General features: G+C 37.2%; 1 protein-coding gene and 4 long non-coding RNA genes across 5 annotated transcripts in view; 4 read left to right on the plus strand and 1 right to left on the minus strand.

Annotated features, from left to right (window-relative positions):
• The window catches only part of heca (headcase), a 244899-nt gene that overhangs the window by 42545 nt on the left and 178159 nt on the right, over positions 1 to 24195 (minus strand). The window lies entirely within an intron of this gene.
• Positions 11110 to 11746, plus strand: LOC135848570 (uncharacterized). Its single transcript, XR_010559387.1, has 2 exons — positions 11110 to 11208; positions 11304 to 11746. It is a non-coding gene; the product is annotated as an uncharacterized LOC135848570 (long non-coding RNA).
• LOC135848457 (uncharacterized) lies at positions 12303 to 12869 on the plus strand. The gene is made up of 2 exons (XR_010559350.1): positions 12303 to 12417; positions 12508 to 12869. It is a non-coding gene; the product is annotated as an uncharacterized LOC135848457 (long non-coding RNA).
• On the plus strand, positions 15979 to 16772 carry LOC135848513 (uncharacterized). The gene is made up of 2 exons (XR_010559377.1): positions 15979 to 16148; positions 16372 to 16772. It is a non-coding gene; the product is annotated as an uncharacterized LOC135848513 (long non-coding RNA).
• On the plus strand, positions 20237 to 21001 carry LOC135848233 (uncharacterized). The gene is made up of 2 exons (XR_010559334.1): positions 20237 to 20580; positions 20639 to 21001. It is a non-coding gene; the product is annotated as an uncharacterized LOC135848233 (long non-coding RNA).

The following is a 24195-nucleotide window of genomic DNA, read 5'->3' on the forward strand; positions in this document are numbered from 1 at the left end:
GGAGCAATCCAGCTGCTGCACCCTCATGGGGCTCGGAGGCTATGGAGAAGCAAGCCTTTGGATTATAGTTAGAACTACCTGTATTAGGGATCTGGTCAATGGGCTGTGACGCTGTGACCCCCTCCCATCATTAAATTACTCCTTAAAGCTAGTACTAATTTATGGTAATCATGTAAGATTGTACTCTTCTTTGTTGAAAAAAAATAATAATAATTTTGGGATTCATTCTTCTAAATGCTCATTTTGGTTTTGGGATTTGTTTTGGGATTGAAAAATTTTTAGCCAAATTTTTGTAAAAAATGATGGCTATTGCGGTAGGCCCAACTTTGGATAAAAAGGTCGGGGGTCAAAAATTTTGATAGTTCTCGACGTTTTGAGCTCAGACTAGACCATTCCCGGTGTGTCAGTTTTTATATATATATTTATATGTTTACTAGGTAGCCCCCTGGCCGCTTCGCGGCCCAACCCCCATACTCGTTCCTCGGGCTTCGCCCTCGGAACTCGCTTTTGGGGGCTGCGCCCCCAAACCCCCCTTCACTCACTCTCAGAAGAGGTTTGCCCCCAAGTACCTTTCCTTAAGAACTTGGGGTTTGAAACGCCATTGTGGAATCATTTCATTCATTTTTACACCACTTTCAACGACTTTCAGTACTCAGAACAATTTTTTTCAACCTCCAATACTTTTAATGAATTTTCAAGCATCAATTTTTAAAAATTTTAGGTACTTAAAATGGTCAGTCAGACAGACGATTTGAATTACCTTATAAAAAAATAATGGATGATAGACGCAAAAACAAAGCACCGAAGACAGACGGATTAACATTAACAATAATATCTATCTGTTGACAAATTTCACGCTTCATCGATTCGATTTCGATTTGCAAAAATCATCCTCGCATTGTAAAAATTCCGTTGTTGGAGGAGTGGGAGATTTTTATGCGCGCGCATGTCGCGTGATCCTGTCTGGAATAACAACGACATGACACCACGATGCGTTGTCCGGTACATTTACGTTGGTGGTTGTGTGTACCTATGCTTGTGTGGGTGTATAAGTACACGCATCGTCTCAACGGTTTTTTGTTTTAAGATGCCATAAAAAACGATCAAAATCGCACGATCTAAGTAACTTTTTGCTAATCTGTTTTCACCATTTTACAGAGCATGAAATTTCGAACATTTCCCTCGTTGACAGTACCCATCTAGCGTTTTTAGTTTTTGAGATAATTTAATTCAAAATTGTGTAACTGAAATTCGAAATTTGAATTCAAAATAGCTCAAAAACTAAAAACCCCAGAGGGGTAATGTAATCGAGGGAAATGTTCAGTATTTAATCTGTAACGTAGTTTAATCGAGATGAAACGAGAGAACAAACATACTAGAACGTTACACACAATGGAATGAATATATTTTTAGTGTTACATTGTACAGACAGTGTACATAGCGTACATAGAGTTGGTAGGTAGGTACGAGGGGGGTACAGGTGAGATAACGTAGGTAGGTAACGAGCTTACGAGCTTACAATTCTTCCCCCCTTAGAGAAAAAAAGAAAATCGCGTACAATATAAAATAACAAATTAAAAAAACAATTAAATAGGATAAGTTAACCCATGCTAAAGTACAATTTGCAAAATAAATATAATAAAACATTTTTTTGTCTTTTTAAAACATTTAAATTTTTTTTTCAAATTTTTTTTTTTTTAAAATAAAAATAAAATATCTTAAATCTAATGGTAACTATTTAAACACATTATAAAATAAAATCATTCCAATAAACAATTTGCAAAAAAATGTACCCAAATAAATGTTGATAGAATACAACTTAAAAAAAAAAAAAACATAATAAATTTCAGCAAAATATCATTTTAAAAATGCGAAACATGACAATAATAACGTAAAACCAATAGAATAAATGCTAAAACGCATAATAAAAATTCTAAAACGTAATTTTTTTTCAAAAAAATCAAATACAATAGTAAAATAAATGCAAAATAATGTAAAAAATGAATAAAAAACATCGCGAAAATAGCAAAAAATAATCGAAAACAAATTAAGTAGACGATGACAAGAAATGGAAATAAAAATAATTTCAAAAATTGAGATGCATGATACATCGAAAATAAGCTTTGAAAGAAGAGAAAAAATTGAATGAAAATTATCTTGCAGCCTGATACCTTACTGGCTTTTTAACCTGTCTACCTGAAGAGGTTGTTTTAGGTAAGTCAAAGGTGACTTTTTTTGACTTGGTTGACGAAAGGGGCTTAGAAACGACCGAAGGAGGTGGAGGAGGAGGAGGAGGAGGGGAAGGAGCTGAAGACAAAACTGACGAATGAGGCTCAACAGCAGACAAAATTTCATCAGCTGGTAACTCTGAATAAAAACTGACTTTTTTCTTCAAGATTGGAGTTTTAGCTGTTTGGAGTTCCTCCAGCTTGGCATCGTTGATCATCTCATAAGCTGGCTTCAATCGATCGATAGATATGACGTCAGATTTACCATCCCTATCAACAACAAAATACTTCCTCTTCCTCTTCCTCACCTTAAATGGACCTTCATAAGGTGCCTCCAAGGGGAGTTTTACTCGATCGAGACGAACATAGACTTTCTCACAGGTATCTAGGTCAGGATGAACAAAAATTTTCCGAGAGTCCTTCCACTTAACAGGAGTTGGAGACATTTTACGAATAGACTCACGAAGATTAGAAACAAAACGACTCTCATCCTGAATAGCTGGACTTGGCTGCTGATTGAATAACTCACCAGGGAGTATGAGAGTTCTGCCAAAAGCCATCTCGGCACAACTGACTCCCCCTTCCTCTCTAGGTGCAGCCCTCAAGGCCAGAAGGACGATCGGTAAGTTATTTATCCAATTTTTACCATAGGAGCGGAGAGCCTCCTTCAAACGTCTATGGATTCTTTCCACCATTCCGTTGGCCTTGGGATTATAGGCTGAGGTACAGAGCTGATGAGTGCCAATTAGCCTACACAATCCGGCGAAAAGTTGACTTTGGAACTGGGCACCGCGATCCGTTGTCACTTTGAGGGGAACTCCATACCTAGATACCCAGTTCTGGAAGAATTTCGTCGCTACTGTCTCTGCCTCCATGTTCTTAATTGGAATTACCTCGATCCATCGTGTAGCTCTATCCACCATGGTGAGTAAATATTTGTAGCCTTGACAGGGTTCCAAAACCACAATGTCAAGGTGAACATGCTGGAAACGGTCAGCAGGAGGGAAAGGTTGGAGCGGAGATGTAGTATGGCGAGATGTCTTAACAAGCTGACATTTGTGACAGGTTTTCGTCCAGGATTTGATATCCCTATTCATGTTCGGCCAGAAGTACCTCGAACCTATTTTCCTGAGAGTGGCCCTTTTCCCTGAATGATCAGTATCATGCAGCTTTGAGAAGACTTCTTGACGAAGCTTTTTTGGGATGATAGGTTGGAGTTTTCCCTTGAATTCACTGCACAAGATTGACTGATTATCATTGACAAGGACTTCCTTGAGAGTGTGCTGACGAAAACCTTCAGTACGAATTTTCCTAATCTCCTCATCCGCCTCCTGAGCGACTGCAATTTGAGTAGACAAGGGGACAGTAGACAACGAATGAACCTCAGGACGACTCAGTGCATCAGCAACAATATTCAAGGCTCCAGTGACATGTACGATGTCAGTGGAGTACTGAGAAATAAATTCAGCCCATCTGGAACGCCTTTCGATTTTAATGGGCTTTTTGGTAGTGAACAAGTGGCATAGAGGCCGATGGTCAGTCACAATCGTAAACGGACGACCTTCAATCATGTAGGAAAAATGATCAACTGCTGAATACACTGCAAAAAGTTCCCTATCATAGGTACTCCACTGCTGTTGCTTATCATCGAGTTTAGCAGAGTAGAAACCAAGAGGTTGACGTTCACCATTGACAACTTGTTCTAGGATAGCTCCAACAGCCACACCTGAAGCATCTGCGGTGAGAAGAAAAGATGAAGCTTTCTTGGTAGGAAAGTGGAGTAGGACGAAATTAGCGAATGCTTGTTTGGCGCATTCGAAGTCTTTTTCCAGCTGAGGCGTCCAGGGTACCGGAGATTTGTCATTTTTCCTCGGATGACCTTTGAGGATTTCGTTGAAAGGTGCCAAGAGCTGAGCTGCATTTTTACAAAACTTCCGATAGAACCCTAGTATACCAATTACTCGTCGCAAAGCAGTGATTGTAGCAGGTTTGGAAAGCTGCTTTATGAATTCGATTCGTTCTTCAGTAGGCTGGAAAACACCAGTTCCAATTTTATGGCCTAGGAAATTAACCTCAGAACAGAAGAAACGACATTTTTTCAAATTTATCACCAGACCAAATTGATTCAAACGCTCGAAAAGGATGCGGAGGTGTTCTAAATGTTGAGATTCGGATTCGGAAAAAACAAGGATGTCGTCCATATAACAAAAAATAAAATCTAGGCCAGAAAGCACAGCATTAATGAAGCGTTGGAAGGTAGCAGGCGCATTTTTCAAGCCAAATGGCATCCTATTATATTCAAAAAGGCCAAAAGGCGTAATAATAGCACTTTTTTTTATGTGTTTTTTATAAACAGGGATGTTAAAAAAAGCTCTCACTAAATCAATACACGAATAAACATATTTACCATCTAATTTATCAGTTACGTCTCGTAGATCAGACAATGGGTAACGATCAGAAATGGTGCGTTCGTTGAGTCGGCGATAATCACCTGCGATTCGTAGATCTTTCTTTTTTTCCACCACAACAAGACCAGAGGACCACTCACTACTCGAAGGTGAACAAGTACCAACCTCAACCATGGAATCAAATTGAGCTTTCACCTGGTCAGAAATATCAGGTCTCAATCTGCGAACTTTGGCATGGACTGGTGGTCCATGAGTGTGAATGTAGTGGAGAACATCATGGTTAGGTTTCTCGTGGTACCTTGGAGGGCGGGTGAGGGCAGGAAAACGAGCGAGTAGATCCTTTATCCGAGAATCGTTAGGTTCACCTTGAACTAAATGTACAGCTGGGGTCCCAGATTGACGTTCGGAGCAAATAGTACTGGCTAAATTTATACCATCGTAGATGCGACGCTTCGTTAAATCAGGTATAAGATGGTGGTACTGTAAAAAGTCAGCTCCGAGAATAGGAACGTCAACATCAGCCACTACGAAATTCCAATAGTACTTTTTGGTTAGGCCTATGTCGATTCGAAGAGGAGAGAGGCCATACGTTGCTATAGGCGTGTCGTTCGCAGCATTCAGAGTATAATCAGCAAAAATTAATGACTCTTTTGTTAGGCCAAGGTGTTTCTTTGGCAAAATAGAAACGTCGGAGCCGGAATCGACGAGGAATTGAAGCTTGGTACCTCTTTCATACACAAATAACCGTGGCGATTTTGGAAATTTCCCAGCTGCCGGATTCGCCACATTTTGGGCAGCATCTACTCGTTTTTTTGGTAAAACTTACACGCTGGGTCACAATTACGAGCATCTTTACCCCAGCGATGGTGATACCAACACTGGTCGCCGTACATACGTGTCCTACCGCGAGAAGCAGATCTGGAGGTGCGTCGAGGTGTTGGACTACGTTGGTGTCCTCTATATCGCGATCTACTTTCACGTTCACGATTCTCAGCCTGGATGGTATTGACTTGAGCTTGAAGATTTTTCATCATACTCAGAAGAAGGTCTAATGTCGTATTGGAGGTAACTGAGTTTACTGTTGGCTGAGATACGTTGCTCTGAGTCGAGGTAGAAGCGAAAACGGCACTGGTTTGAGAGGATATTTCGTATGTCTCGAATACACGATCGGCGATTTCAGCTTGTTTGTCGAGAGTACCTCCGGTGGCAGATACGATTTCTCGGATTCGCTGAGGTAATTTTTTTTGCCATATTTCACGCAGCAAATCATTATCAAACGTAGCACCGGCGAGATTTTTTAATTTAGTAAGTACTATACTTGGTTTCATACCTTCTTCGATAGTCGTATCTCTCAGAAGAGAAGTGATTTCTTGAGCTCGACTTTTACCATGGACAGAGATGAGGCGATCTTTAGCGTTTGTAAATTTCGTTTCATTAGTTTGGTCACCAATGATATCGCAAATATAGGCGAGTTGTGTGCCATCGAGATGCTGCAATAAATTCGAGAATTTCTCCTTTTCTGTAGTTACAGAGTTCGTGGAAAAAATGTGTTCAACAGCAGAGAACCAGGTTTTCGGATCGTGTGGATTAAAATCCGGTAACGTAAATTTCACGATTTTCGGTATAACGACCGCGTTGTCGTCGTTGGGAGCCATTATGACGACAAATTACGCACTTATGTAAAAAAATTGCTCGAAAAAATTATGAAAATCGCACAAAAATTACCCAAAAGCAAAGTTTAACAAGATAAAAACTGGCAAGGGTCGCCACTTGTAACGTAGTTTAATCGAGATGAAACGAGAGAACAAACATACTAGAACGTTACACACAATGGAATGAATATATTTTTAGTGTTACATTGTACAGACAGTGTACATAGCGTACATAGAGTTGGTAGGTAGGTACGAGGGGGGTACAGGTGAGATAACGTAGGTAGGTAACGAGCTTACGAGCTTACAAATCCTCTTCAAAATGAGATATTAACCGCCTTTCTAGCTTTTTTCGTTCTTGATAAATTTGAGAATAATTGAAAAAACGGCAAAAACAGCCCATTTCAACTCAAAATTTGGGCCCTTTAATTCCGAAAAATTTGCCCTCGCGTATTTTTCCTATATTCTGGAGAAGTTAAGCTGTCGATTAAAAAAAAAATTAGCTCTCTAGGTGCCATAGATCGGGCTGGGAATTTTTCGGGTATTTTTTGGGTATTTATTTTTCTTGCAGCTTTATAGTATAGATATGTTTATATAGAAGTTTCACCGAAACTTGAATTTTTTACTTTTTTAATCAAGAGACGTTCTAATGAATGAAATGAGATAAAACTTGGAGAATAGGGTTCTTTTGGGAGCTAGAGTTGACCCCTGCAGTGGGGAGGGTCAAAGTTGAAAATTACAGAAAGGTCATTTTTTTAGAGAGGCATAATATGGCCCCAAATGAACGAAAAAGGTCCAAAATCATACCATAGGTCAGTACCTCCATTATGATCAACATATCCAAATTTCAGCTTCCTAGGTCACCCCCTCCCCATTTTAAGTGAGAAAAACCACATTTTACCCCTATTTTTGACACCCTCACCCCTAAAATTGACCTTAGGAGTCCAAATTTTCAGCATACAATGAGAGGGTGCCCCTTGAGTGCTTTCTGCAGGTTTCAACCTTCCAACCCCATTTGACCCCTCTCCAGGGTCAAAAAAGTGGATTTTTGCGTGTTTTTTGACGTTTAGTCAAGCCTACAGCCCCTCCAAATTTACCTAGAGGGTCCAAATTTTCACAGTACATTGGGAGGATGTACCCGAAGTGCCTTTTGCAGGTTTCAACCTTCCAACCCCATTTGACCCCTCTCCAGGGTCAAAAAAGTGGATTTTTTCATCCATTTCACGTGTTTTTTTGAAAATTTCAACATTTAGCCAAGCCTACAGCCCCTCCAAATTGACCTAGAGGGTCCAAATTTTTACAGTACAATGGGAGGATGTACCCGAAGTGCCTTTTGCATGTTTCAACCGTCCAACCCCATTTTTACAGAAAGGTCATTTTTTTGGAGGGGCATAATATGACCCCAAATGAATGAAAAGGGTCCAAATTCATACCATTGGTCAGTACTCCTATTGTGATCAACATATCCAAATTTCAGCTTCCTAGGTCATCCCCACTCCATTTTAGTTGGGAAACACCACATTTTCCCCCTATTTTTGACCCCCTCACCCCTAAAATTGAGCTAGGGGGTCCAAATTCTCAGCATACAATAAGAGGGTGCCCCTTGAATGCTTTCTGCAGGATTCAACCTTCCAACCCCATTTGACCTCTCTCCAGGGTCAAAAAAGTGGATTTTTGCGTGTTTTTTGACGTTTAGCCAGACCTACAGCCCCTCCAAATTGACCTAGAGGGTCCAAATTTTCACAGTACATTGGGAGGGTGTACCCGAAGTACCTTTTGCAGGTTTCAACCTTCCAACCCCATTTGACCCCTCTCCAGGGACAAAAAAGTGGATTTTTTTCATCGATTTTATGTGTTTTTTGAAAATTTTGACCTTTAGCCAAGTCTACAGCCCCTCCAAATTGACCTAGAGGGTCCAAATTTTCACAGTACAGTTGGAGGATGTACCCGAAGTGCCTTTTGCCAGTTTCAACATTCCACCCCCATTTGACCTGTTTCAGGGTCAAGACAGGTTTGTTACCACATTTTTTGAAGGGGGAAGAAGAGAGTTGGGCGAAGCCCGAGGAGGGTGCAGGGGCGCGAATATAGGAAGGAAACAGCGGAAGAAGAGATTTGGGCGAAGCCCATGGGGGTTGTAGAGGGGACAACGTCCCCCTAAACGCAGGCGAAGCACAGGAGCGAAGCGAGGGTGCGAGTAGTTCAAGAGCCCTCAATGTTTCTTGCACAAAAATTTGGCTCTTACGTAGCGGCAGACTGCTACGACTTTTTTTTGGTTTAGGGTTGAATTGGTTTCGGTTTCAGTTTTGGTTTTGGGAGTTCCATTTCAACAAATTTTAAGCCCAAATTGACCAATAGACCCTGAGAGGGATCTAAAAAATGGGACGTTTTGACTTTTGACTTTTGACATAAGGAATCCGATGGGTCAAGTTATTATTATTATACGAGTAATCTGAATGAATGATGTTAAATTATGTAAAATGACCATTATTATCAAAATAGAATCGTGCGAAAAGAGCAAAAATTGAAATCTTGAAACCTAATTGAATTTGTTTCAGTTTCAGGATTCTTTTGGGTTCAAAATACAGTGGCGTCGCGATAAGTGAAACCTCAATATGTGAAAAAAACTCAATAAGTGAAATGAAAACCTCCTTCCCTTCACCTTGGACCAATTTTATGTGTAAATCAACCTCAATAAGTGAAAAAAGCTACCTCGTTAACTGAAATTAGGATTTATCCCAAAATTATTGCATTTAGGTACCTCTACAAGTGAAATGTTGTCTGTGTTTAACCTCTTTAAGTGAAAATACCTCTTTAAGTGAAAGGTACTGACTTGTTCAGCCTTTATAAGTGAAAGAGAACTCAGTTGCGGCAATTTCTACTCTTCGACAATTTCTGGAGCAGCAGGAGGATCTACCTGATGAACACTTCACTGCTTTGATTAAAATTGAAACTGTGGCAAATCGTTCGGCACAAGTGCAATCTAAAATTGATCAGTTTTTCAAATTATAAATTCATAATACATTCGAGGTGTTCATGTATCAATTTGTAAAAAAAAAAAAAACAATAAAAATTCATTTTTTTTGTTTTTTTTTTATCCAAACTTTGATAAGTGAAAATTAACCAAAAAAAACTCTCCAACTGAAACCTTTGTATGTGAAAAACTCGATAAGTGAAACAAAAATTTTCTTCCCTTGAATTTTCACTTATCGCAACACCACTGTATATCGGTTCTGCGGTTCCAGAATTTTTTTGGTTTTAGTATCAAGAAAAATAACAATTTTGGTTTTAGGATTGGATTTGAATCGGGATTTAATCAGTCCCACTGCTCTGCAAAAAGAGTGTAATAAAAGACGTGGAAATGTGAACTTTATTTTGAATTTGAACAACAAAAATGTTTTCTGTGGTCAAAATTTTCAGAAAGCCTTGCTTTTTGTTTCCAAGAAAAAGCTAGAACTCTACACTCTTGTAAAAACGTTTGATATGTACCTACTAGAGCTGAACACAGTTATCCTACCCACTAACCAGTATCTGGTTAAAATTAAAATACAGGCTGAACCCTCTGGCCTCTAGTGGTTGGTATCCAGTTGATTCGGGTACAGATAGTAGAGTATAGTGAGCATAACCCGATTTTTTTTGCACTTAGTCTGCGCATGCGTCCCAAAACTTGATAATGTGTAAGTGGGAGGAGTTACGCTTCAACACCTGTTGTTCCTATGTGTGATTGACATTGACGTTTGACAGTGATTGATCACAATGATGACGTCATGCTGGTACACCAGCTACTCATTCAAACTCGCTACAAGTTATAATGTAAACAGGCGTGAAATTTTTTCAACTCGCTACAAGCTACTAGCAAGAAGCAAGAATTTACAGTATGGGTACAGTAGTTACCCGCTGTCAGCAAGTACCATTTTCAGCTCTGCCTTTAATGTAAGAATTGTAATCAAGCTTCTATTACAGTTAGTTAAGGTTATCAAAAAATCTTACTTTTTTGGCCAAAAACAAAAATTATTTTTTGAAAACTAAAAACAGTTTTTTTTGGCAAAATTTTGTCATAAAAGTTTTTTGTTTACTTTTTTAAAAATTAAATCAGCAAAAATTGCAAAAAAAAAAAAACTGTTGTTACGGCCAAAGTTTTCAGAAAATGAGAATGTTTTACATGAAAGTAAGCTTTTTTGTCACAAAAAATTTGGTTTCTTGTAGTCAAAATTATTAAAGAATGTGGGGTTTCCTGAATTTTAGAGCGTTGAAAAGCGATTCACAATCGCTCAAGAGCGTTCTACATACGTATCATGATTAATTTTACATTGGTTTATATGGGGTTGTCTAGGGACTGGAGGAAATCAGCGTTATCTTTTCTGTATATACGAATAAAAAAATTCACGACATTTCCTTACTTCAAACTGCTACCTATATGTATTATAGGGCCATGCCCGATAAAATTTTTTTGTCAAAAAGAGATATGTTACCGACAGAAATAAACGTTTAAATACCTACTTGTACGTATACTAAATTGTACAAAAAAAAAAAAAAAAACAACACAGTATGTAAAAAGTTGCTGTTTATAGAAATATGTATCTATAACGCTTTTATCTGCTGCTTTCCATTCTCTCTTCAACTGAAATGATCTGATGGCCAAAACCCCAATATTCCCCGATACGAATCGTGTTCATTTTACATTTCAAATAAGGTACCTATTTTTTTTATTAGTCGAGAAAAAGTTCGACTTGCATTGAACTTCGCTCTCAAATGAATTGGAACATGACGAAAATTAATATTACAGTAGTGGAATTACTTCTTTAAAAAATACATAAACTCGTATGTACTAATTCAGTACTTGTTATGCACCAACTCGCATTTACGTGGACGTATTGATTAATCTTTTGAAAAACAAGCGAATAATTCAACAGAGCATGAAGTTAGGTAAGTTGCCAGTTACAATTTGTAATTTTTTTTTCATCCAGATAAATTCCAATACCTACCTAAACATAAATTACCTACTCGTATTCGTGTTTTAGCACAATTGCCATTCATTCATATCTTCGCATTCGTCCTGATGATTGAACTAATTGACAATGTAGTCGAAGCCACAAAAATTGTGAACTGTTATAATGTATTAGAGCAGTATACAAGTTATGCGAGCTGTCGGAGGTGGTGCCATAGGACTTGCATACCTGCATGTGGCTTTTATGAATGCTCAAATGATGCGAATTGTTTTTGTGATGTAGAACGTTACAGGGAATGGAAAAGATATGGATGAGTAGTAGTAGAAGGAGGAGGAGATCGATCATTGGCGAGAAGATGAGCTTCGGTTTGAAATATGCACATGGTGTTTTGTTTAATTCAAAATAAAGTATCGATGAAATTAAAATATCAAAACTTATTCCTCAAAATACTTTTCAATGTACATTATTTACATAATATGGTTTAAACTTGGAATAAAAATATCTGACGTGAAAAATTAGTGCTTATCAATTTCAATAAACCTCGCTATCACAAACAACCAAACAACACCAACAATCCACACATTTTGACCCATTAGTGTAAAAAAAAAAAGAAATCATCATACTGAGCAATAAAGTCATTGATGACTTGACTGTTAAGTTGAGAGTATCTAAGTAATAATGGTATCAAATGAGAGATGAAAAATTTTGTCACCAATTGACGTAGAAATGATTGATAAGGATGTAAATTTTAATCAAATATGATCACATGGTTCATTCAATTTTACAAAAGGGGTCTAAATTCTGAAAAATTCAACTAGAATTATTTGAATATACATATTATGTAGTTAACAAAAAATTACCTCCAAAAAACCCTGCAAAAACTAAGAAATACCTTCTCTCATTTGATACCATCATTACACTCCTCAACTTATCATTCCCTCAAACTTTTAATTGTCATCCAGCATCTACATGTAAACAGCCTACAAATCAGGAAAAACGTTTCATCAAGGACAAAATTGTAATTTGGAATAAAAATTCAAATACCGTTACCTCATAATATTAGGCGAATAAATCGCGAAATTAGAATATTAATTGCATCCGGATTTGTAGCACAGTAGCGGAGTTAAGTTCTGGAAAGCTGTTCGAATTTAGATTTGCTCTTTGGTTTCCACAAACATGAAGTTAGGTAAGTTGCCGGTTACGATTTGTAATTTTTTTTTGTCCAGAATTCCAGATTGTAATAAACATAAATTGCCTACTCGTACTCGTGTTTTAGTGCAATTGTCATTCATTCATATTTTCGCATACGTTCTCTTGATTGGACTAATTGACAACGTAGTCGAAGCCTTATTCGTCAAGGAATGTTATGATATGGTACAGCAGTATACCTATGTAGAAAGCTGTGCGAGGTATTGCCAGGAATATTGCTTACCTAAATGTACCTTTTTTGAATGCGGAGATGGTGATGCGAAGTGTTTTTGTGATCCACAACGTTTCAGGGAGTATAAAAAATCTGGCGGTAAGAGGCGTAGGAGATCCATCATTGGCGAGAAGATGAAAGCTTCGGGTTGAAATATGCACATTGTATTTTGCTTAGTTCAAAGTAAACGATTGATGAAATTAAAAAATCAAAACTCATTCTTCAAAATACTTTTCAATGTATTTAAGTAGGTACATAATATGGTAAACTTGGAATAAAAATATCTGACTTGAAAAATCAGTGCTTATCAATTTCAAATCGCTGCTGAGATCAAATATGCATTTATTTTTCGGATTCAAACTTTCAGAATTTCCCTGGCTCTTCATTTTGAATAAATTTTGTGGCTAATTGACATAGAAATGATTGATAATGATGTAAATTTTAATCAAATGTGATTGCATTTGCAATTCCATTCAATTTTGCAAAAAAGTTAAATAGTCAACAAAAACCTACCGCGGCCGCACAATTATAGAAAATGGAAAAAAAGTCATGATATTGTAAAAAAGTTGCCTATAATACAGAAAGATAAAATGAAATCTAAATGCTTACATGTACTATCAAAAAGATGAACACAGGAAAAAATTTGATCAAAATTATCAAAAATGTATTAAATCCCGCTCAAAAATCTCCTAATATCAAAATTGTTGCATAGATACTTGAATCAATGAAGTTGGTGAAAAAACTTATTAAAAATTTATAAGAAGTTCAACAAGTGGTTCAGTTGTGTTGGAGGGTCCAATCACCAGAACATAATTAAATATTGAAGGATACACCACTACCTTGCAAAAGCCAAATCACATACCTTGGTCTATGCTTTAACAACAAACTAAACGTGGAAAAATCACACCAACCATCTAAAACAAGAATGTAACAACAGAATAAACCTATTTAAAAAACTATCTAGTTCAACGCATGGAGCAGATACTAGATCTCTTCTCAGAATTTATAGAGCTCTGAATCACTCAAAATGTGATTATGGGTTGCCAACTTACTCATCACCAAACAGTCAACACTTCACAACACAGCTCTTTGACTTGCTACTGGAGTCCTTGGAGTCACTCCTATACACTTATTATATGTCAAGAAGCATCTGAAAACCTCCCCCCTAAACAGTTGAAATAAAAATTCATCCTTTCCAAATTCTTCATTCACCTTAAAACTGTTGACTGTCTCCGTCTCACCACGGACTAAAAATTGGTCCCAATCTCCCATATGCCTACAACTTGTATCTCCATAAAACCTCTAACATTCTAAACTCCTTGTTCTTCCTCGCTTGCCAGTATCCAGAAATTGCGACAACAAAATCCCCGCAAAAAATTCCTTCCAGCTATCTTTCTTCAGCTTTTCTCGTGCATTCTCCCTGTGACATTTTGGCAGTTTTCTTGATTAAGTCCGAGTATTGGGTGGGTGATCTTCCCCTTCCCCTCTTGCCTTCTATATGGCCTTGGACTGTCAGTTTTTTCAGGTTGTCCTGTCTCACGATGTGTCTGAAGTACCTAGCATAATATTTGTCTCTTTGATGACTGTGCTTAGTCTTTCCTTTACACCCAGTTGCTGAAGTATCCACGCATTTGTTCTTTTCTGGGTCCACAATATCCTTATAGCTCAAGTCTGTAGCAGTACATTTTGAATGTGTCGATTTTATCTTGATCTGTCTTATGTACTGTCCAGCATTCTGACGCATACAGGAAGATGGAGAAGATTAGCATGTTTACAATTCTCAGTTTTGTGGCCTTTATAATGTTGTGGCTTTTCCACATTAGGTTGAGCTTCCCCATTGCTGTCTTTGCTATGGCTGACCTTCTCCCAATTTCTCCAGTTGAGCCTCCCTGATTTATTTTAATGAACCAAGGTACATAAAGTCGTGTACATTAGAGCTGAAAATGGTTACGCTGCCCACTAACCAGTATCTGGTTAAAATACTGGCTAAACCCGCTAGTGGTTGTATTGGGCTGATTCGGATATAGATAGTAGCGCATAGCGAGTACAACCCAAATATTTTCGCACTTGGTCTGCGCACACACCCCAAAATGTGATAATGCGTAAGTGGGAGGAGTTACGCTTCGACACCTGTCGTTTGTATGTATGTGTGATTGACGTTTGACATGATTGATGACAATGATGATGGCATGCTGGTACACCAACTACACATTTAATGCGCTACTAATTATGTTGTGAACGGGTGTGACATTTTTTCAACTCTCTACCCTCTACTAGCGAGAAGTGAGAATTTACAGCACAGCTCTAGTGTACATCCTCTATACCATCAATCTCCAAGATCTCAGGTCTGTTCTTTTGCTCCCTGTTGATTATCATTAATTTCATTTTTCCTTTATTGACCTTCAAACCTGCCTCATTGCTGGTCTCTTCAATTTTCTGGAGTATTTCCATTCATCTCATCTGGTATCTCTGCGAGCAGGGTTGTGTCATCTGCGTATCATAAGTTTGATAATGTCTTTCCTCTAATCCTGACTCCCTTTTCCCCAATCCTCCAGGGCAGTTCTCATTACCCATTCTCCGTATGCATTGAAGAGAATTGGACTGAGTATGCACCCCTGTCTCACTCCTTTTGCTGTATGGAAGTGATTGGTGAGCTCCCCTTCAACTCTCACCTGTACCACATTGTCCTCATACAGACTCTCCATGAGACTGACAAGGTGCGCTAATACTCCGAGTTTTTTGAGGTTTTACCAGAGGATCTTCCACTTCACATTGTTGAATGCCTTCTTGTAGTCAATGAAGCACATGTACACTGGCTTGTTGAATTCTCTTGCCTTTTCAATAACTTGGCATGCATTTAGGATTTGTTCTCTTGTGCCTCCTCCTTTACTATCCTTCCTACTTCAAAAATCCAACCTCCTTTCATTAATGTGATAGAATAAAATAACTCCCGCCTCTAGCCTCCAGCTGTACATGACACGATTACCAACCAACAGGTAACAGGTAATTAATTTTGAATTCCACAAAAATTGTGTCAGTAAAATATTACGCCAATTGAAACGTAAAAACTGACTGGTTACTATCAAAAAGACGAACACTTGAAAAAAATTGATCCAAATGATTAAACAAGTAAGTATTAAATCCTGCACAAAAATCTCCCTAACATCAAAATTGTTGAATGAATATTTTGAAAAATTGATGAAATTGGCGAAAAAATTTATTAAAAGTTCATCAAAATGATCAACATTTTTTGAAATTGTGTTCCTCAACTCACCTCTCCCTCAAACTTTTAATTTCATCCAGCATCTAACTTTTCGAATATAGCAACATACATATGTATTACGCAAATATTTCATCAAGGACAAAATTGCAATTTGAAATAAAAATTCATATATGGTTCCTCATGATATTAGACAAATAAATCGCGAAATTAGAATATTAATTGCAGCAGTTCAAATTTTAGATTTATTCTTTAGTTTCCACAAACATGAAGTTTGGTAAGTTGTTAGTTGTTACCATGTATCTAAATTGAAAATTATTTTCAATAATAGACTGCAACATCACATCGGTATTACTTTTATCAATTTTTGAAATATGTACTTTTAAAATTGAAAAAAAAATCTCAAAAAACGTTTAAAATGCAGAATTATTGTCACAAGAGGAAAAACATTTCAATGAATTTACGAATAGGTAAGTAAATTGTAAATTATTATGTTCTAGCGCGAGTATTAACCATTCATATTCTCGGCCTGGTCCTACTGGGTGTTTGGATTGATGATGTGACAGCAATGACAAAATCATACAGATCTTTTGAGGAGTGTTCGGGACACTGCGAGGAATTTTGTCTGGTTGAAGGAAACTGTAGGGATTCTTTTTGCATGGGCAATTCAGGAAAATGCAAATGTTGTGCCGGAAATATGTATAGAAGAAGAAGATCATTACCTAAGTATCTACACTCTTCAACTAAATGAACACACTATTTGCTTTTTTTAAGTAGGCACATAGGCGAGTAAAAGAAGTAGGTACCATATTATGTGATTTGTTGAAAAATCAAAATGTCCTTCATTTTATAACACTTTTTTCATATTATAAATAAATATCAAGTGATATTTTGTTAATTATTCAAGCATCCTCATATGTAAACATGGTTTTTATCAAACTATAGAGAAGCCTGTGTGTGAACAATGAACATATCAGATTTCAGTCTCATATCGTTGCCTTAGTTGCAAAACCATGTATCTCCAACTCTGAGATCACACCTTGTGTAAACTGTTCTTTTTGCACCGTAGCTCTCCCTATCGGACTTGAACGCTCAACTAAAAGGTAGGTAAGAGAGGGTGGTCCCCCTCTGTTACTTATCTTTTAGTTGAGCATCAAAGTCCAATAGGGAGCGCTACAGTGCAAAAAGAACGGTTTAGACAAGGTGTGATCTCAAAGTTGGAGATACATGGTTTTGCAACTAACAAGGGAACGGTCAGAAGTGTAACACACCGGTTGGGATGAAACTGCGCCTGTGTGTTGGTGGGTATGCAACTACCAACGCGCTGTATACCTTTTGTCTGAAACACGTTTCCTTCTGCTAGCGGATTTGAAACAAATTATTTTTCAGACTGTTCTTTGGCGGGTCACTTGATTTTTTCCACGGCGCTGTCGTGGGAAAATTCTTACTAACCCCCTGCTCGGTGGGTAAAATTTTTATATGCAGACGAGTTTTCTTTTTTTCAATATAATCCCTAAGTAAACTAGTTTTCAATCAACGTCGATCGCTTTTTCCTAATATTTCATCATTTTGCGCTCCAACTTTCTGAAAACAAATTTTAAATGCCTGAACTGAATTTTGCGTTGATTGTTAATTAAATAATTCACTTATGAGCTTCAAAAAAAATTTTGTATCTCAATTCTTGAACCAATTTTATTTAAAATGAAAAAAACTAGCCCGGATGGACAATTTTCAATCAACGATTGCGCATTAGGAAGAATTTTAATACGACAGTGCCATAGAAAAATTCCACTTCATCAGTCGGGGGTCAGTAAGAATTTTCCCACGACAGCGCAGTGGAAAAAATCAAGTGACCCGCCAAAGAACAGTCTGAAAAATAATTTGTTTCAAATCCGCTAGCAGAAGGAAACGTGTTTCAGACAAAAGGTATACAGCGCGTTGGTAGTTGCATACTCACCAACACACAGGCGCAGTTTCATCCCGATCGGCGGGTTACACTTCTGACCGTTCCCTTGTAAGGCGACGAGCCCTCCATAATGACTTGAGATTTAAAATCATGCCAAATCGGTGTATTATTGCACGATGGGTCTTCCAATTTTTTTAAAAATCATATGGTCATCAAACAATGACAAATGACGCAAACCACACATTCTTGCGATTTCTTTGCGGAGCTATGGAGCTTCAAAGGTCTCCTTTGTCATCAATATTGTATTTTTTCAGGATTTCCACCAACATCCGCTCATGGTTGACACAATCAAATGCTTTCTCATAATCAATGAAGCATGAAGCAAGCAATGATTTCCCTATTTGCATTAAGTGCTCCTTGAATGATCATTTTCAGCAAGGTGATTGCGTCTCTCATCCCTTTTTTTTTTACCACAAAGCCATATTGTGTTTCACTTAGATCTTCATCTATCTTCTTTCAATTCTGGTATTTATGATGGTGAGTAGTACCTTCAGTGCTTGGCTCATTAATTTGATGGTTCTATAGTCAGAGCATTTTTGTGAGTTATTCTTTTTTGGTATTGGAACAAAATTTACCGCTTTCAAGTCCTTAGTCAGCATACCTTCGTCATATATGTACCTATTTCATTTATTATCTTCAGCGGCTCCTTTTCATACTCTGGTGTTGGGTGTTTAATCAAGTCTACTGGTATCAGATCTTCCCCCACTGCTTCGTGGTTTCTGGCTCTCTTCACTGCGTTCCTCGGCTCGCACGTTTCAATTCGTGGTGCCTCTTCTGTGGATGAAACTTCCATTTGAGCCGGTGTATGTCATCTCCATACAATTCTTGCATGTAGCTGATCCAGACCGCTTCCATCTGTTTCTTGATTGTTGACACAATACTTACTTTCCATCTTTTCTTCGCATATATGCTATTCCACTTCTCTTTTTCTTGTGAGTGACCATCATCTGCTTCACTTTGGGATGCATTTCTTTCAAGTTGTGATTTTTCTCCATATCTTCTATTTCTTGGCACTTCTCATACCACTTAAAAAATTGAAAAAGTTGCTCGAAATAATCGACAATTCTATAAAAATTTGGTGAAAACCGTGACAAAATTATTTTAGAAATTCATTTGAAAACTATGTAAAAAATTATCCAAAATTGAGAATAAATTCATTACCTACCAATACTTTATAAAAATGTTGTAGCAATTCAGAAATTTGATTTAAAAAATGAATAAATAAATAAAATGTTTTGGGAATAAAAACCCGATTGGAATGTGACCTTCGCAACATTAAAATCAATTATGACAGCGGCCAAATCATACCACCCCCTCTATTGCAAAAACTATCCGCAAATAGCACTTTCTACTGATAAAATATGTTACTAGCTTGCATTTCAAGGTCCCTGATACCAATGTGGGCACATTGAATTATTAGTGTTTTTTTAATCACATTTTCCGTTAAAAAAACTGACCTGTTATGTAAGGTAACTGCAACTAAACAATTTTGAAAAGCCAAGTTACATTTAATCCTTGCAAAAGTTATGTAATATTACCTACATTTAGAGATATTCATGAAAAAATGCCATCAACATCAACCTGAGTGAGAGAAGATTGATGTTAAAAAATGTGAGTTGCTCAAATCGTACTTGTTGATGGTTGCTCAAATTGTACCATGATTTCAATACAGATATGTAATGTCATCAAACGTTGAGAAGAAAAAATATGGAATTTAGTCTGCGGATGATATGGAGGGCTCTTTGGAGGAATATCGTGAAAATAAAATTGATTTGAACAACTGCTGCTGCCAATATGAGATACCCAACTCCACCTTTCTTTGACATTTTAGAAGCATTGTAAAAAGTGGATCAGATGAAGGAATGAAGGTCAAAGGGCAGGGGGTAACATTACATGGTCACATAGGGAAATTTAAAACTTGATTTTGAGGTGGTGGGAGGTCACAGAGCTTTATTTCTATCAATTTCATTCATGGTACGATTTGAGAAACTGGTGGTACGATTTGAGTAACTAGGTCCCTAAATCTTACCTTTTTGAGACCTTTGCGCGGATTCAAATAGCGCCATTGCTATTTGAGATGCAATTTTCATTTTTGCGCTCAAAGGTAGGCAAAAGACCAAGGTACAATTTGGTGCATGGTTTCCAAAAAATAATTAAAGTGCAGTCCAGGTTGAAAAAACTAAAAAGTGGTACGATTTGGGCAACCTTAACCTATAGGAATCTACATCATGAATGTTTCATCAAGAACAAAATAGCAAATTGAAATAGAAATTCATATATGACCCACTCTGACGAAATCGACCACTTCAACTAAGAAAATTTCAAAAAAAAAACGGTCCATTTTGTCGGAGCTGGTCACATATGCCGTTAGGTACCTCATAATATTAGACGAATAAATAGCGAAATTGGAATATTAATTTGTATATCAGGATTTATGACACAGTGGAAGGCGGAGTTTAGTTCAGGGAAGCCGTTCGAATTTAGACTTACTCTTTAATTTCCACAGACATGAAGTTAGGTAAGTTGTTATTGCTATTTACCATTGTAAATTAAAAATTATTGCAATAATAGAAACAAATTATATGCTAACTCGGTTGAACAGTAATACTTGTAACATCACATTGATATTACTTGCATCCATTCTTAAAATATACTTTTCAAATTGAAAAAAAATGATCGAACAACGTTGAAATGCTGAATCATTATCACGAGATGAAGAAAAATATAATGAATTTACTGATAGGTAAGCAGCCAAATGATAAATTATTATTATGTTCTAGCACGAGTATTCATATTCTCAGCCTGGTCCTACTGGGTGTTTGGATTGATGACGTGACAGCATCGATATCGTTCAGAACGTACGAGGAATGTTTGGTATATTGCGAGCAATTATGCCTGGGCGAAGGATGTACGGATTTTTCTTGCATGGCCAACACAGGAATATGCAAATGTTGTGCCGGAAATAAAAATATGCATAGAAGAAGAAGATGATTAGGTACCTAAGGACTCTACATTTCTCAACAAAATGAACGCAGTTTTTGCTTTTTTTTTTGAAGTACCATAGGTGAATCAAAGAAGTACCTCATATCATTTTGTTGAAAAATCAAATTGTTCTTCATTTTACATAACACTGTTTTCGCATTATCAATGAATATTGAGTGATATTTTTGTTAATTATTCAAGCATCCTCGAATATAAAAATGATATGAAAACTTGAAACATCAAACTATAGAGAGAACCCTGTGAGTGTACATGCCAAATTTCAGTCTGGTACATAAAAATACCACCAGAAACCTAAAAAATGAAAAATTTTGCATTTTTGAGATATTTTACCAATGTGTAGACTGTAGACGAACATGTGAAAAAAAAATCCGCCCTTCCCTTTCGAAATACGCCGATTGCCAACTTTGAAAGGACAAAGAGCCCCCTCCAACTAATCTGTTGCTTTTCGTTCTCTCTTCAACTGAAATGATCTCAGGGCCAAACACCCAATTAAAACTTTAGGTAAGGAAACTGTGTTAATTCCACATTTCAAATACATTCATAGTACCTACATATTTTTCCACAAACCGTGAAAAAATTCGATTTGCATTGAACATTGCTCTTAAATGAATTGGAACTTGACCAAAATTAAAAATGTTTAATCACCTCTTGAAAAAGCATATACACTCAGATTCATTCAGTACTGTTGCTGTGTATATATGTACTCGTATTTACGTGAAAGTATCGATTAATCCTTTAAACAAGCGAATAATTAAACAAAACATGAAGTTAGGTAAGTTGTCGCATAATTCCAGCATTTGTAAAAATTTTTTCATCCAGATTATTGTAACAACTGATAAGCATAGATTACTTACTCGTACCTTTACAGTTACACTCATGTTTTAGCACAATTGTCATTCATTCATATTGTCGCTTTCGTCCTTAGTCCAGTAACTTTAGCAAAAATTAGGGGCTATAGTGAATCTCTAGGTGGCAAACTGATTTTTGGTATACTGGTCCATTTTGATGTCCTGAAAACGAATCCGAGGAGTCCCCTACTGTGCCGGGTGAGCTTTCCCCCAAATTGTGGATCTTAGCCCCCCAAAATCAGTTTTTGGTCAACGTATCGAAAAATGTTGACTCTAGCGCAAAAATGATTGAAGAATGTTGTTCTACGTCAAATTTTCGATCTAGTGATATATCAACTGTCTTTCTCCCCCCCAAGGGGGGTGGAACTACAACCATTCAAAAAAGGGGGTTTCCTGAAAAATACATAAAGGATATAGGCGCCTGAGGAGGGTGAAATGGTCCCCGAAAGCGTTCGAGTTGATATCAGCATGGAAGGTGGGTCCCATCGAGAAACTTCCGCGTGAAAAATTTCAGATCGGCACCACCTCCCCTTTCTGGGGAACCCCCCTTTTCTGCAATTTCAATACCAACTTTCTCAGCCCCATTTCAACCGATTTTGAAAATTTTTCAGTATGTTATGTATATTCATAGTAGGTATCCCCACAAAAATTTTCAACCCCCTCCCACCATATTTACCCCTCAAAATGGTGTGAAAATGTGTCTTGGGGAGGGTTGGGGGTAAAATGGAAATTTTGGGGAAAATACCTAAGTATTGATGAGTAGGGTGTCGTTTTCTTATGATTCGATACCGCTGAGCACGAATATGACGTCAGATTTTTTGCTACACTCATCTAGCCCTCTCCACAGCACATAGCCCCCTCAATTTATACTATTGTTAATAAAAATAATGAAATAAGTTGAAAACGCTATTTTGAGGAGTAAATATGAGGGGAGGGGGTTGAAAATTTTTGTGGGGACACCTACTACAAATATACATAACATACTGAAAAATTTTCAAAATCGGTCGAAATGTGGCTGAGAAAGTTGGTATTGAAATTACAGGAAAGGGGGGTTCCCCAGAAAGGGGAGGTGGCGCCGATCTGAAATTTTTCACGCGGAAGTTTCTCGATGGGACCCACCTTCCATGCTGATATCAACCCGAACGCTTTCGGGGACCATTTCACCCCCCTCAGGCGCCTATATCCTTTATGTATTTTTCAGGAAACCCCCCTTTTTTGAATGGTTGTAGTTCCACCCCCCTTGGGGGGGGAGAAAGACAGTTGATATATCAATAGATCGGAAATTTGACGTAGAACAACATTCTTCAATCATTTTTGCGCTAGAGTCAACATTTTTCGATACGTTGACCAAAAACTGATTTTGGGGGGCTAAGATCCACAATTTGGGGGAAAGCTCACCCGGCACAGTAGGGGACTCCTCGGATTCGTTTTCAGGACATCAAAATGGACCAGTATACCAAAAATCAGCTTGCCACCTAGAGATTCACTATTCAATGCTAAAGTTACTGGACTACCTGTTGATTGAACTAATTGACAATGTAGTCGAAGCCCAAGAAGAGATAAAAAATGTTACAATAAGCTGACGATGTATTCAAATAAAGACGCCTGTTGGGATAATTGCGAGGGGTTCTGCACACCTATATGTAGCAATTTTGAATGCAAAAATGATGGGACTTGTTTATGTGATTCGCAACATTTGAGGGGGAGGGGGAGGAGAAGGAGATCAATCATCAGCGAATAGATGAAAGTTTCGGTTTGATTCGTACATTGTATTTATTGCTTACTTCGAAATAAATGATTTATAAAATTAGAATATCAAAACGTATTACTTCAAAATGATTTTCAAATATTTATATTAGGTACATCAATAGCAATTTCCCAAATTGTCATTTTTCCGAATTACCAATTTACCTTTGCCCAAATTGCAAGAAATCCCACGTTTTTGTGAAAACTGAAAAAAAATTCATGTCCTGTCAATATTGCTATTTTTTTCAAATCAAAGAAATCTTGTTTTTGCCAAATAAATTTTTTTTGGTCGAAATTTCCTGAATTTTTTCTTAAAGTTGAAATAAAATCTTACTTTTTTCATCAAAATTATCAAGAAAAATATATTTGTTGTCAAAACTATCAAAATGACTAGCTGATAAATCCTTTTTCCAGAAAGTTTTGCTTTTTTTGTTGCCAAAAACCTGTTCTTTTTTTAAGAAATTGCGAAAAAAGATAAGTTTTTTCAAATAAAAATGACCAAAAAATTAGTATGTAATGGAATTTCCCGTAACAACATACCACTAAATTTTTTCATCGGTGTTGCAATTTTTGGGCAAAGCTCAATATTAAATCATATTCACAAATCACCTGAACAAGGACAAAACTACAATTTGAAATAAAAATATCTACGTGTACACATTAAGCGGTCAGAGCTCAAAATATTTATTGAATCGCAACCGAACGAAATTACAAGTAACCTAGAAAATTAATTAGAATAAAATTTGTAGCAGCGGAATCTA

The sequence above is a fragment of the Planococcus citri genome, chromosome 5 (assembly GCF_950023065.1).
Source record: "Planococcus citri chromosome 5, ihPlaCitr1.1, whole genome shotgun sequence".
Taxonomy (NCBI): domain Eukaryota; kingdom Metazoa; phylum Arthropoda; class Insecta; order Hemiptera; family Pseudococcidae; genus Planococcus; species Planococcus citri.